Here is a 6,054-nt window from a genome sequence, read left to right on the forward strand (position 1 = left end):
AGTGTAACCTTGAAAATACCCCTCCCTCCACTTGTTCTTCTTGTTTTTATTGCTGAGCATGACGTCATATGGTATGGATATCCCTTGGGTCAGTTGGGGTCAGCTGTGCCGGCTGTGTCCCCTCCCAACTTCTTGCACACCCCAGCCTACTCGCTGGTGGGGCAGAGTGAGAAACAGAAAAGGCTTTATGCTGTGAAAGCACAGTTCAGCAATCGCTAAAACATCGTTGTGTTATCAAGGCTGTTTTCATCACAAATCCAACACCTAGGACCATACGGGCTGCTATGATTAAATTAACTCTATCCCAACCCACACCAGTACAGGAGCAAAAGGGAGGTGTTCCCAATAGCTGTCTTCAGGGAGCTGGTCAAATGCCTTGTCTCTGATCCTGTAACAGGGGCTTAGATGCCTGGCTCCTGATTAGAGTCTTTTCGAATACCATCACTTATGGAGCAACCTGGTCTGACCTCAGAGCTGGCCTTGCTTTGAGCTGCACAATGGACTAGAGATCTCTTGAGCTGCTTTCCCCTCTGATTTTTCCCATGAGCCTATGATAGAGATACCCCCTTCAGCTGAATCCCTTCTTCTAGGGCATACTGCAAGGCTGCTGGAAGTGTGGGTGGGAAAGGGACTGCTGGGGGTCTCCTGCCTGACCTCCTGCCCAAGGGTAACTACCACCAACCCCGTGGTCAGGTTGGTGGCACTTTTTGGAGCTGAGACCTGAAAACCTCCCAGGATGGGGATCACAGAGACACTCTGGGGTTCCTGCTGCAGTGCAGCACCACACTCCTAGTTATTTTTACTTTTCCTGTTGCCCAGGGTGAAGCTCCCAAGAGGCAGTTTGGGGCTCTTGCCTGTGCCATAGCATTTCTCACGGCAGAAGAGATGGGTTTTGCCATCATCTCTCCAGGTAGGTGTAGGATGCTCTTGGGTTTTCCTCAGCATCCCCTTCAGCAGGCTAAGGAGGCTCAGTTCCCTCACCGCCTCCACACAGCTCATGTTAATTAGGCCCTAACACCATCATTGTTTCCCTTGTCTGGGTCCTCTCCAGCTTCTACCATTCCTCCAGAACTGGGAGACCACTGGCTTGCATGGCATCCATTGTCATGCCCAGGCCCTTCTGCTCAGGGCCGCTCCTCACCAGGCCCTTCGGCTCAGGGCACTCCTCACCCAGTCAGGTTGCAGCCCACACTGCTGCCCAGGGTTATTCTGTCCCTGGTGCAGAGCTCGTCCCTTCTCCTTGTCGATCTTTGGGAGGGGTTTTGGGTTTTTTTGCCAAATCCCAAGTGTGTCCAGTCCCTCTGGACTGGAGCTCTGTTGTGCCAGCGGTTTGGGCATGTTTGCGGATGCCTCATCCTCATTTTGTGCTTCTACCAGGATAACAGCGTGAGGAATTGCAGGACACCACAGGTAAAGAAAAAGCAGTACTTGTTTTGTGGAATTGCTGCCCAAGGTAGAAAGCATCACAAAACCCACATCAGAAACAACAAAGGAGGGCACAAAACAGCAGAGGGTGGCCAATGGGGAAGGGTTAACAGGGTAGGCTGTTCTTTTTGGAGAGTAGGAGGATGGTAAAAAAGATGAACTTGAGAGGAGGAAAGAGGAACCAGGATATGACAGGTGAAGCAAAGGATGGGATCAGGGCTGCCTCGAGGGTACCCAGTGAAGCAGCCTTGTACCAGACGGGAATGACTTCCACAGTCAGGGAGACCCTGAGTGCATTCCTTAACATTGCCAACATGAAGGAGAAGGAAAAACAGCATTGTTCAGGCTGGAAGAGAACTTGGGTGGTGTCCTCCTGCCTGTCTATATCCTTTGGGATGGCAGCCCTGCCCGTCAGTGTATCAGCTCCTCCCCTCGGTTTGGTGTCACTGCAAACTCTATCAGAAGCCATTCTTTCATCTCCTCCAGATCAGTAAACCTTGTGAAAGGGGGCAGGTTGCAGGACAGACTCCTGCAGGACTCTGCAGTGAGAGGCCTTCAGGCAGAGTATCACCCATTCCCCACGTCCCTTGGAGCCCGAAACACGCAATCAGTTCCTAATCCATCTACTTATCCACCCAGACGGACCATAATACCATAACACGGTTAAAAGAATATAGTGGGGCATAGTGTTAAAAACCGTGCTTAAATCCAGGTAAACGACATCCACTGCTCTCTCCTTACCCAGAAATGCAATCCTTTCATCTCAGAAAGCAGTGCGGATGGTCAGGCATGCTCTACCGGAGTAAATCTAGACACCTTCTCTTTCAGAAACCCAGAAATGGGATCCAAGAGGAGACACGCGGGGACACACTCCTCAACCAAAAAGAGGGTGAACAGCCTTTAGTTCCCCGGCTCACCCTTGGGGCCTTTTTGAAAGATGCATGCAATGTTTGCTTTTTGCAAGTCCTCAGGGAGTTGCCCTGATGACCTGTCCAAAGTGACACCGAGCAGTGTCGCTGTGACTTTCTGCCTGCTCTCTCAGCACCCTTGGACGGAGTCCCTCTGGTCCCATGGACTGGTAAGGGTTGAGTTTGCTCAAGTGACCCCTGACTTGACCCCCACCCACTGCTGGTTGATCTCCATGGGCTCTGCCTCAAGGCACAAAGGCCTGGGAGACCTTGCTGAGGAAGACTGAGCCAAAAGCAACACATTCTCTCTCAGACCTCTTTACACCTGCTCTTGCTAAACTCTGCAGTGGCCCACATAGTCATTCTTTCTTCTTTAACTGTACGTTCAGTAGCAACAGCTCATCTTGGTGCCATTGAATTCCTTAGGAGAGCCAACTGCAAGGACCACTGCTGGTGCTGCATGGTCAATCCATATGGACCACTGCTGTACTTGCAGGAGGTTGTCCTTAGAGACCAGCTGTAGTGAGCTCTGCTGCCTATCAGTACTCCTGCTCATGAGATCCCTCCTGAAGGTCCCAGGACAGGCCAAAGTCTGCCCCTCTGAGGTCCCAGGAGCCCATATATGCGATGGCTTTTCTTCATAGCAGAGACGTGCTTGGAGTGTACGGTAGATGGCAATGGAAACGGTGATATGGGATGTAGATGTAGATCATGAGATAGATGACGTGAGGTGCCCACAGAGTGAGCAAGGCCTGCTCTCACCAGTGCGGAGATAAGCAGGGCTGGGCTGTGCAGCCCTGACAGGAGACCAGGAGACATTAGAGTCAGTGCAGATGTAGGAAGTACAGCTGATGGAGAGAAAGAGAGAGAGACTTTGCCCTCCCTATGGCACATGCCTCAATTTGGTCAGGTGAATACCTCTGTGGGCTGCCCTGAACCTACCGATCATGGACAGGATTCTTTGGACTAAATGTCAGCATCTGCTGTCATTCCAGTTGGCTAAAGGAATTCCTCAATGGCCTCCAAGATCATGCCCCCAGACACCACCCTGTCCCTCACAATTGCTCCATTACAGCTTGCAGTCACCTGCACGTGCCTTGGACCATCTGTGGCACCTCAAATGGCACCGGGTGTTTCCCCCGGAGCGACCCCCTCCTGGCCTCCATCTCCATTAACTAGCATGGCAGCTTAGACAAAGAGCCCACACCGATTTTGTCCACGCTGAGCTGAGGCGAGAGGAATCCCACCTCCTGTGGGTCTGCGGGGGGCACGGGGGAAGCTGAATCCCCCTCCAGCTTCAGGGTTACTGATGAGAGCTCAGATGCCTGCACTGACTCAGCTGAATCCCTGCCCCACACAGGTGAAAATGATCCCCTGCCTGTCACTGCCGCCCTGTCCTGCCTGACAATGGGACAGGAACAGAAGTTTCCCGAGGGGAACGCTGAAACCTCCCACAGACCCGCACGCTCTGGCAGAGCCATTCCCACTGCAGGAATCGGTCCGTTCAGTGTTCAGAGAGGGACTTGTCAGTGATTACTTCAGAGTGCTTCAAATCGTTTTCCCCATGCAGGACCCTGCTGCCTTTCAGGAGCTGTCAGCTCTGGAGACCCAGGGACATCTCCAGGGAGTGGGGGGGTGCAGAGAAAGTGCTGCCTTGGGCTGGTCCTCTGCTGCTGAGCTGGGCCGGGCTCCTGGGACAGTGGGAACTCTTGGCAAGCGGGCAGCGCTGCAGAGAGACAGCTCTGCCCAGGAGCAGCTCCTCTGCAGAGCACAGCAGGGCAGAGAGCACTGCCTGCAGGCACCGAGGGGAGACGAGCAAGGCAGAGAGAGGTTAAAGACAGCCAAGAGTGGGAAACTGCGTAGACTTCACTGGAGGAGCAATCTTCGCAGCCCTTAACACAGTAAGTCTTGGGCTGCAGGGCCCATCCTGGAGGGATGTCCTAGAACTGGCACATCCCATGGCTGGCATGGAGGAGAAGGATGTGCTGCAGATCAGGGCTTTCCTGCTGCACCATCAGAGGGACAGAACATAACGGCTGCCTTCTCCCAGGGACGGCTGCAGGATTGTGAAGCCATTTTGCAGCCAGGGGTGCCCAGGGCTGTCCTTCAGAGGAGGGTCCCTGCACCCCAGGGGGCTGTGTGCCGGGGCAGGGACTCTGCTGTCTGCCAGGGTCAGCTCCCAGCCTGCCCAGAGAGCTCCCCACAGTGCTGTGGGGAGAAGCTGTGGGTGGAAGGAGCAACCATTGGCAAGGCAGGTCAGAATCCTCCTGCTGTCAACACGGTGCTGTGCGAGTCAGGGCTGCTCACAGCTCCAGATCACCCCCAGGACATTTGCAGAGGGTCCTTTTGAGGAACAGCATCGAGGCAGCATTTACCTGAAAGGGAAGGAGTCTGTGCTTTGAGTTTTCTCCTCGTGGTTGGCTGGGTGGGCAGTGGGAGATGGGAATTTCTTCCTCCTTTGTGGAGAAGGCACGGAGACCCCAGTTCTCGTTAGTACTTGTCTGAGCTGCTCCTTAGCTGCTGCAGACACAGAGATGCCCCTGGGCAGTGCCCGGCTGCCAGGAGGGGTCTGCAGGGCAGAGCTGAGCACACAGCGGGTGGGATGGGGTCTGTGAGCGATTGCATGGAAGAGACATGGGGACAGAGCAACAGCTCCCAGCAGGGACAGCTCCCGGCAGCAGAGACAGAGACTTGGGCAGGGAGTGAGCAGGAGCTGCTCCCAGAAACACCATGGGAGGGGCGAGTCAGGCACCTTCCTGCCATCCCCTGCACTGCAGACGCTTTCTCTGGAGCAAACCCCCTGGTCTCCTCTCCCACCCAGCAGACCCTATTCCCCCAAGCCCATGGGATCCAGGCCATGAGTCACATCCTCAGCAGCTGGACCTCCAGTCTAGGAGAAGTGCATGTGTCCTACAATTGATACATAACAAACCAGACCAAAGCGACTGCCCTACAGTGTCACTGTCTGTGAGGTGGAGAGCACAGCAGGGTAAGGAGAAGGCTTCACAGCATGCCCTTCTGCCTTTCTCTTCCTGCTTCATTTTTTTTGGAGCATCGCAGTTTTCTTCCCTGTTTCCCCACCTTTCCGTGGTGCTCTTGCTCTCTGGGGTTTGGGTGAGAGTGCGGGTCAGCTTCTGTTCTGACACCAACTCTGAGGGTCCCGCCCTGGCGATGTCTTCATGGGAACTAGGTGCCCAAGCTGTGAGGCACCATGTCATTCAGTTGGTAGGGTTGAGAAATTACCTGAAACATTCCTCATTCAGCTCCGGGAGGGGGATTGCTATGAGAAATGGTGTGGGGTTTTCCTCTAAGAAATCTCCCCTTCTTGTCATTGTGTTTTCCTTCTTGGACAGGTCCCCATGCCCAAAGGGAACAAATGTCCAACAGCAGCTCCGTCACCCAGTTCCTCCTCCTGGCATTCACAGACACGCGGGAGCTGCAGCTCTTGTACTTCTGGCTCTTCCTGGGCATCTACCTGGGTGCTCTTCTGGGCAACGGCCTCATCATCACCGCTGTAGCCTGCGACCACCGCCTCCACACCCCCATGAACTTCTTCCTCCTCAACCTCTCCCTCCTCGACCTGGGCTCCATTTCTACTACTGTCCCCAAAGCCATGGCCAGCTCCCTCTGGGACACCAGAGCCATCTCCTATGCAGGATGTGCTGCCCAAGTCTTTCTGTTTGTCTTTTTCATTTCAGCAGAGTTTTATTTGCTCACCGTC

Source organism: Gymnogyps californianus, unplaced genomic scaffold, assembly GCF_018139145.2.
Source record: "Gymnogyps californianus isolate 813 unplaced genomic scaffold, ASM1813914v2 HiC_scaffold_38, whole genome shotgun sequence".
In the NCBI taxonomy this organism is placed as follows: domain Eukaryota; kingdom Metazoa; phylum Chordata; class Aves; order Accipitriformes; family Cathartidae; genus Gymnogyps; species Gymnogyps californianus.